The 8,975-nt window shown below is 39.7% G+C and overlaps 1 protein-coding gene across 4 annotated transcripts in view; it reads right to left on the reverse strand.

Annotated features, from left to right (window-relative positions):
- Positions 1-3,070, reverse strand: part of RAF1 (Raf-1 proto-oncogene, serine/threonine kinase) — an 81,932-nt gene extending 78,862 nt beyond the window's left edge. For 3 of the 4 annotated variants that reach the window (XM_009287069.2, XM_009287066.2, XM_019474090.1), the window contains exon 1: positions 2,917-3,070. The gene's annotated coding sequence lies outside the window, so the exon portion shown is untranslated. The remainder of the gene's footprint in view (positions 1-2,916) is intronic. The other variant, XM_009287064.2, reaches the window with a different exon arrangement.
- Between the last annotated feature and the right edge of the window lie 5,905 nt (positions 3,071-8,975).

Genomic DNA, 8,975 nt, shown 5'->3' on the forward strand with positions numbered 1-8,975 from the left:
AGCCGTTGACCACTACCCTCTGGATGTGACCATCTAACCAATTCCTCACCCACCGGACAGTCCACCCATCAAATCCATACCTCTCCAGTTTAGAGAGAAGGATGTTGTGGGGGACCGTGTCAAAGGCCTTACAGAGGTCCAGACAGATGACGTCTGTAGCCCTTCCCGTGTCCACTGATGTAGTCACTCCATCATAGAAGGCCACTAGGTTGGTCAGGCAGGACTTGCCCTTGGTGAAGCCATGCTGGCTGTCTCAAATCACCTCCCTGTCCTCCTTGTGCCTTAGCATAGCTTCCAGGAGGATCTGTTCCATGATCTTCCCAGTTTGATATTTATTTTGACATCATTCTGTCCTACAGTTACACTGGATCTTTCCGGTACAAAAGCCTGCTTCTCTCTTCCTCTATGCTACTCATAGCTTCCTGTGAGCTCCAGCGAGTCTGTTTAGGTTCCCTCACCACTAGTGGAAACCGTGTGTCCTTGAGCAACTTACTTAGCCTCTGCCTCAGTTCCCCATTTTGGAAAAGAGGAATTGGTATTTCATGTCCCCTACCTTTTGTCTTGACCTCTGTTTCAGTTATAATAAAAGGTAGGGTAGGGTTTCATACAACACATGTAATAACTTATTTTTACTGAGCAGTGAGAGGAAGGATTTCACAAGAACATGGACAGACAGAGGGAGAGAACCTGGACGCAGACAAGACTGAGGGCATTAAGAGAAGTTACGATTCTGAGGCAGCTGAAGAACTTAAGAGTCAGGCAGAAACTCCAGACCTTCCTGTGTGCTGAATGTCCTGGCTGACATAGGCTTTGATAAAGGAGGATATTATTGCTTTTCTTGCAACTTCTGACCTGCTGCCAGATATTGTCCAACTGTGGACAGTCATCAAAAAGCTTGGGATTTTTTTTCTTCTATCAGAGTATATGAATGACTGTTATTTCCTTAAAATGAATTCCAAATAAATAGCTGAAATGTATTAAACCTCAGACTGGCTAGGAAAAAAATGTAAAACCTAAATCTTCGGGGGGTGAGTTTGACAGTTTTCTGTTCTAATGAGAAATTCAGCCTATGCACTCATCTTTATTAAATAGAGGCTTCAAAGGATTTGTTCTACAGCTGAAACAATAGTTAGATGAGGTATCACAGGAGCCCAGCAGGGCTGAACAGCAAGAAGGTGAACCTCTGCTATATGGGTACAGTGCCTGGCTCAATGGAGTTCGGATCCTGCTTTAGCCGTCTGGCTATTTCGTAACGGCTGTGAGTCCTCACACAAACTCTGCCTTCAGTTAAGCTACAGCAGACTCACCGACTTGGTGAGTTGCGTAGGATAATAGAGCAATGTGTTTAGTTCCTTTGTACTCTCAGAATCTCACTGTAAGGTGCACTTAATCAGCTATTAAGTTGCAAACCTGATGTGCTGCAAAACTGTAAAGGAATCTGCCATGTTCATATACATAAGTAACAGGCATTTTGCATATTTATTTTTAGGTGTTTTTTGTTTAGAACACACAGAGCCTGAGACATGGTGAAACAGCTTCAAATGCCTGCCTGGTGGTTCCATTAGCTTTTCCTCTGCTGTAAATGAAAATATATAGGTCCAAATTTCTTCTACAAAGTTAATGAGGGAAATGAAGAAATGTAAATTAGCAGTACAGTTTTTAAAATATTTGGATTCTGTCTTTTAAATTGTTATAATGTTATTATAACATTTCATTTTAGCTATACTATTAAAAAACAATTAACTTGCATAAAATGCTGCATGTGAAGTACTTTCAAGGTCACGCAGTTGGGACAACAGAGGTTTTGTCTTAGAGTATTAGAAGGAACCCCAACAAAAATACCCACACTGTTTTAAACATCCACTTAATACTGGCAGAAGATCACTTCTAAGTTTCTTTAGAAAGCACGGTGTGAACTACTTAAGATCAAGAACCAAAGCAACTCTAAAAATTGCATAACACACAAGGCCAAGGAAGGAAGGTATTGAGTCCTCTTGCTTCATCCACTGCAATAGACTCCGTTGCAGCAATGCATTAAGAAACTGAAGAAAGAGGTAAGACGAGACATTGCAATATCTCAGCAACATGAAACAGGGCTGGTTCAGGTATACAGAGCTGAACTTTCCGTTCAGTATGAAGGAGCAGAACTTCACAGCTCTCACAAACGCTAATGAGTCCCATGACTAAAACTGTGGCATACTTGGAAAATGCAATCCACAATACATATAATCTCAATCATCATTTGGAAACTTCTGACCTATATGCAAACTTCCAAGGAGCTACCACTGCAGATACACTATCACTGCAATTACGGGTAGCCATGGAGCTCTAGTATTGTGTATATATAATACATTGTTATGCAAACACACACCTACTTTTAAACCTCAGTTTCACAGTCATCGTGGTTTTAATTTCAAAGCATCAAAAAGGAGGCAGAAATAAAGTCTCCTGCAAATAGACCTCGATTAAATCTAGAAAGAACTTTTACAAACAATTCGAACACAGGCAGTCTGAAACGCTAAAATGGAACCGTGCTGGTCAGGGAAGGACAGTCACAATAAATGTTGCTCTTAAAAATGCAACTTTGTACTTGGTAAAATGTAATTCTTGTGCTGGTTTAATATTTAAATAGATTTCAAAGATTATTAGATTTTTCCTCAGAAAATGGGAAAATTCCCACCAAATTCTTTATATGAGATTCATAAAATGCCCCTTAGAAATAGCACTTGGGCTTTTCTATCTGATCTCAGACTAGTTAATTTAACCTTGTGAAGCAGGTCCAGCAAGTATTTAATCCTGACCCTTTAGCCTGGATTCACAGATTCACTAATCTTCCAGATGTCACTGTACAATTAAAAGCGCTGCAAAAGCTGTGAAAATAATATTCCCCCCCTCCTGCTCCCCCCCGAGACTCACCAGAGCCTGAAACTTCTTCCCACACCCAGCTAGCCTGCTGGCACCATCAGTAGCGTTTTTGATCCAAAGGAGAAATCCAAAGGCTGAGACGGGACCCCGGCTGGGAGGATGTGTGCAAACAGAAACCGAGTGCACCTGGGGTTAACAGTTCTTAGGGAGAGCAAAGGCAAGAAGCTGAGACAGCCAGAATGATTTGCCTTTCCAAAAGGCTCTAATGCATTCTTTGCGTTAGCAGAAATACCTGGACCCACAGGCTGAACTCGAGTGTCACATGGGTGACAGAGCTAAAAAAGGCAGACTCATAGGCTTAATTTAAATTCCCCCAATGTTAGTGTTTTCCCCTGAGACTGCTTATGTGCCTCTTCCGAACTTTTCTACAATTTTCCTGGAATTTTAATATCCCGCTCTCTTTGGTTTCGTACTTTTTCACTCTTTTATTTTTAGATTCAGTATTTCACAGTGGTCTGTAGAGTCTGCTTGACGCCAGCAAATGTAACTGGATCCCAAGTCCCTGCAAGCCAGGAATTGCAGCCATGATCAGCATGCTGCCGAGAGCACAAACCTTGGCACTGGTCAAAACCAAATAGTCTGAATCCTCTATTTATCTTATGGCAGGGCTTGGGAAAGGAGGCAAGAAGAGTTCATCAAAATGTAAAGAATAGCTGGGAAAGGTTAGGGGTAAGTAAATAGAAATCAAAGATGCAAAGAGGTCTGTTCTGCAACAGATCTGTGTGACCAGACTTTCAAAAGCAAGAACAGGGATTTAGAAAAAAACAGAGATATTTCATTCTCTAGTAACCTAGTAACAGGACAGGCATGCACAAAGCAGATTGCCTTTAAAAAAAGGCTTGTGTGAGCAAGGTTGACTTTAGTGGAATAAATAAGAATAGGCTGCTTGGCAGCAGGTCACTGCTGACAATAATCTCACAAGTCAGATTTTCCAAGTTATGATGGCTCGTTTGATACACACATAACTGCAACTACCAGTTCTGTTTAGGATTAATATGGGCCACCATCTTCCACCCAGCCTTTGGTGAGTAGGTGCCAGGTTTTTACCTTACTCTATCACGGTATGCAGCTGGAATAAATCTGGGCTCTGATACTAAAGAGCTGAATTACCTTGCTTGAACTTACTTTTTAATTTTCTATCACTTCTGGCCCTTTCTTCCTGTAGCAGAGAACAAAATGAAGGGTTGCCAGTTTATCTGATTGAGAAATTGTTCATCCTAACTATCCTAGGATCTGTAACTACGGTAACTAGTGTCTACAACGGAGTGTGACCGCTTCACGGAAGAAAAAACAAGTGTATCAAGGCAGTTATTTCCCAAAGGTGACATGATGAGTCAGCAGCAGAGCCCAGATTAGAATACAGTGTTCAGACTGCCCATCCCATATGCAGCTCACTAAACCACTGTTCCTCCTGCAGCCTCCAGGGAATAAAGTTCATTTAGCTAGGTGGTAAATGCTCAACTTCTGCCCTCATACTTCACCTTGTTATTTATCTAAGTTTTGGCAGGCTTAATTGTTTGTTGCCAAGAAAGAGTGCAAATCAAGAAAAACGGAAAAACCATGGAACAAAGGACACTGCAACAGCAAAGCTCCACTTGGAGAGAACAAGAACACTGATCTGCCAATACATTGAATATATATTGTGTGTAACACTGAAATTGCTTGAAAATGAGTTTTTGACAAGGCGGCTTCTCTGTCTCTTCATAAGTAGCAAACACAGAGTAAAAGAACTGTAAAACAGGGATCTTGAAGAAAGCAACTAACATTATCTGTCAGTTTTCTCCACTGCATAAAGAGGGTCTATCTTTTTTTTTTATTCCTGGCATATTTAAAACTGGTTTGGGCAAATTATGTAACATTAGCATGTTTCCTTGGCATAGATTGTATTCGGTATTCATATTTGCTCAACTAATTCGAAACCTGGACAGCTAGTCTGAAGTAGTTCTACCAGCTGTAAGTGGTGCCACTTTACATACACGGAGGAAGTGTTCTGCCTTCGGTGGTCAGCTGTGGCATGAACTGGGAAGAGATGGTAAAAATGTGTAATCTCCCATGGTATTCTCATCCTCTAATTTTTCAGTTACTCTTTGTATCACAGTTCCTCTTGGTTCTCCTTGATCTTCCTGGTTCATGGTTAACCCTTCATTCTCATTGTCCCAATTAGCAAACTCTTAAAAGGAAACACAAGAAAACTGATATTATTTACCCCTGACACTGAATATCACAGTTTAGGAACTTCTGTTGCCACTGTGATGCTTCAGTCTCTCATCATGTCAAGCATAGCTAAAGTGGAAAACTTGCTAGTCTCCCATATTGATGCAACTTTTCCATAGAGTTGTTCTTCTCATCAAGATTTTTCCTTAAATGACCCAAAGCCTTAGCTTTCTCTTCCTGCTGCTGGCTAGCAGCCTGATACACCTACTTGAAAGTGCTTCAGATCATGGCTTAATGATGAGTCGAAGATTCTTGCAATTTGCCCATTGGCAATTTGCCTGTTGACTTTTTTTTTTTTTTTTTTTTTTTTTTTTTTTTTTTTTTTTTTTTTTTTTTTTTTTTTTTTTTTTTTTTTTTTTTTTTTTTTTTTTTTTTTTTTTTTTTTTTTTTTTTTTTTTTTTTTTTTTTTTTTTTTTTTTTTTTTAACTGGTAAAACAGTAATGTTGATTTGTTAAGGAAGTTTCTGATCTGCTATTTATTTTTTTCTGTTTTCTAAATTCTGGTTGTACACAGATTATGTCAGACAGTGCGAGCTGACACAGCAGTTGCCAGAGAGCTCAGAAGTATTAAGACTGTCTCAGAAAGCTCTCTGCTTGGTCCACAGAGCTTGGAGAAGGCACTCAAGGCCGAAAGTCCAGTGAATGCTGAGTGGGCTGGTCTCTGGGGAACTGGAAGCAGCTATGGACTATCTACCCCCAAGGAGCCTTTTGAGGTCAGCACAAGCCAAGATGTAATTAGCATTGGAAAGCAGGTGTGACCGCCAGGACAGAAAATACGTGACACGACACAGGGCTCTGTCAGTGGGGCTTTTCCCTGCTTGGGAAGAATCCTCCGTGAGAAAGCATGGGTGGCCGCAATAAAGCTCTTACAATGTTGAGACCCAAAGTATAACTTTGGGGTATATTTTACCTGCTATTTAATAAGTTACCTCTCTTCAAGTGATTTTAAGTGTGGTATGTGTTTGTACACAGCTTTGAATGTACATGGCAGTGCTTTTTCTATGATGGATGGTGCAGAAATGTTTGTGCTGGGCAGGAAATGCAGCCAGATATTCTAGGAAGCCTACATGGTAGCCTAAGGCAGTTATAAAAAGAAAATGGGGTGCTGCTTAGATGACTTAACAGTAAGCACTGAGTTACCACTACTGGTTATGATTCATCGACTTTTTGCATTTCTGTCACCAAGAAATATAGAGGAGCAACTCCATGAGGGCAGGACACACAAGAAGCCTTAAGCTCTTAGCATGTAAATATTTGTAAAGCAGATAGTGAGTCCTGTGCATTAGGGTAAACATAAATTCTTCTGGTTTATTCTCAAATGCAAGTGTATTTTATTCAAACCCTAATCTGTGTGCTGTGTAGCTGCCACTAATAAACAGTTTCTTTTCAACTAATCTCTAAAGAAAGATTGCTTCCTACCTACCCTGACATGTTTCTTGCAGGCACGTTGCTCTTTACTTCATTGACTTATTCTTTCTTTTTTTTGAACATGGTAAAAACTGTTAATCTAGGAATCCGTATTGTGGAGAAGACAGATTTTAAAACCAATGATATGGAGATAATTATGGAAGGCATAGATAATTTAAGTTCAAATCTGAAGGTTTTTATTCAGTCCTGTAACTTTAAAGAGAGCAAACTTAATTATGTTTTTGAGAGGGGATGAGAGTATCCACGCAGTCTAACTTGCAGTATCTAAATTTTGGGTCTCTGTGGAAAGAAGTGGACTCTCATTTTTTTATTTGAGTTACTTTCTGGAAGATCTTGTCTCTCTCTTTTGAGTACACAGTGTGCCAGGATTAGCAGAGCCAAACCATTTTACATTAATTCCTTCAATGTGAGGATTTTGCTTTAGACTGAGAAGGATGCGATCTCTTTCTCTTGTTTCACTGGGAGTGAAAAATTACGCGTCTGTCAAATGTTAACCAGATTCAGATCTCTGAGCTAGAGTGCTGTTTTGCTTAATGCATAGTTTTCATTGACACATTTTTAAATTGCAGTTCCAAATCGTAGCTGACTGTGCCTGTTGTTTATGCCATCAGCTGAAAAGCTTAAATATCTACTTTCATAAGTCTTTCCTTCATATAGGGAAGTAAGTATACCCCTCATTTCTTACGTGTCATGATCTGAACTTATCAATAGACTGAACATTCATTTATAACGTATACTTTGTACTTCCTTTTACCTAATTGTTTGTGTGCAGGGAAATGATCTGAATTAGCTGTAACAGGTTCAGTGATGAAAAAACATTATATATGCAAAGAATATTTTCAAGGAACTCAGTTTCTTAGCAATACCATTCTGTTACTGACTTGGACTTGCTTCTTCAGTGTTGTTGCAGTATTTTTACTTGGTTTCTTTCTCACTATTTTTGAGTATGATTTATGGTTGCTTATCCAGATTAGAAACCCAAGCCCAAAGGAGGCAAGTGCTTTCAAAATTGCAGGTATACAGACTTGGGGAGGGCAGGCAAGCAGATGCCTGAATGTCTGCAGCAAATAAGAATACTGGCTACAGTTAAATATGTCACTACTAAAATGAGGAAATATGTTATTCCAAATAAATTAATTTGTAGATGATACAATTTATTACAGTGCTTAAAGATTTTTTTTCCCCCGAATCAAAGTAGGCTACCCTATCTGGTCTCTTTTTACATCACTTTCATCTCCTGATAGACTTACCTGAATTCTCCCTATTGACTAAAATATGCCTTATGCCCTCATTCTTGTGGGTTAATACTCAACAAAATTACAACCAAGACAACATTACAAAATCCTGGATTTCTTAGAGAAATTTCTGTACCTGGCCACTTTGATATTCTAAGATGATGTAATAGTTAACATTTTGTTTGCCTTTCTTACACAGGCTCTCAACGCCCTTGAAATCTCCATGTAATATATATTGCTTTATAGATGGAGAAACTGAAAACCAGGAACCAAATCTGAGCGTGGGAGTGAACTCCCATAGGACTGTTACAAAATTTAGAAGTATCACCAGCCTCTCTCTTTCTTAGAAGAGAACAGTCGCACCATATTACTAAATAGCAAACTAGATTTTTTGTACATCTGGGGCAGGGCTGAGTCTAAAAATGATAGCCTAAGACAATGCAGAAGTAATATCATTTTGGAGAGAAAGAACTCTTTCGTTTTGTTTACCTCATAAAACTGATGACAGAATTATTCTGATGATTCTGATAATTCTGGGTGAGCTAGGGTGTCACGAGTTCATTCATGAGTGCAGCAGGAAGCACTAAATTGTTTGGCGTCATAAACTGCCCTAATAGCAATTCAGCATCTCAGCAGAGGCAAAACCAGGGAGAGGATGCTAGTCCTCCAAGTCAAGAGTTACAACTGAGTTACGATAAGGACTTGTGGGACAGAATTCTGGGTTTTAGTTTCAGACCTGCCACCATCATGTAATCATGGATGAATTCTCTGTGATGCCATTAATAACATAACCAAATAATATAGTATTGGATGTTGTACTGTCAACATGGTCAACATACCATCCAAACTGTATGGAGCAGCAGTAAAGATGCATAGATAAATAGGATTTTGAAAAATGTGTACTCGCTGTTTATGTATGGTAGATGTAAAATATTACCATTATAGGTGCTTTTAAGTAAGCATGTGCTGGTTTTGGCTGGGATAGACTTAATTTTCTTCATAGTAGCTAGGATGGGGCTATGTTTTGGATTTGGGCTGGAACACCTGTGTTGAGAACACAGGGATGTTTTCGTTAGTGCTGAGCAGTGCTGACACACAGTCAAGGCCTTTTCTGCTTCTCACCCCACCCCACCAGCGAGCAGGCTGGGGGGGCACAAGAAGCTGGGAGGGGACA

Source organism: Aptenodytes forsteri, unplaced genomic scaffold (genome assembly GCF_000699145.1).
Source record: "Aptenodytes forsteri isolate BGI_AS27 unplaced genomic scaffold, ASM69914v1 Scaffold105, whole genome shotgun sequence".
Taxonomy (NCBI): Eukaryota; Metazoa; Chordata; class Aves; order Sphenisciformes; family Spheniscidae; genus Aptenodytes; species Aptenodytes forsteri.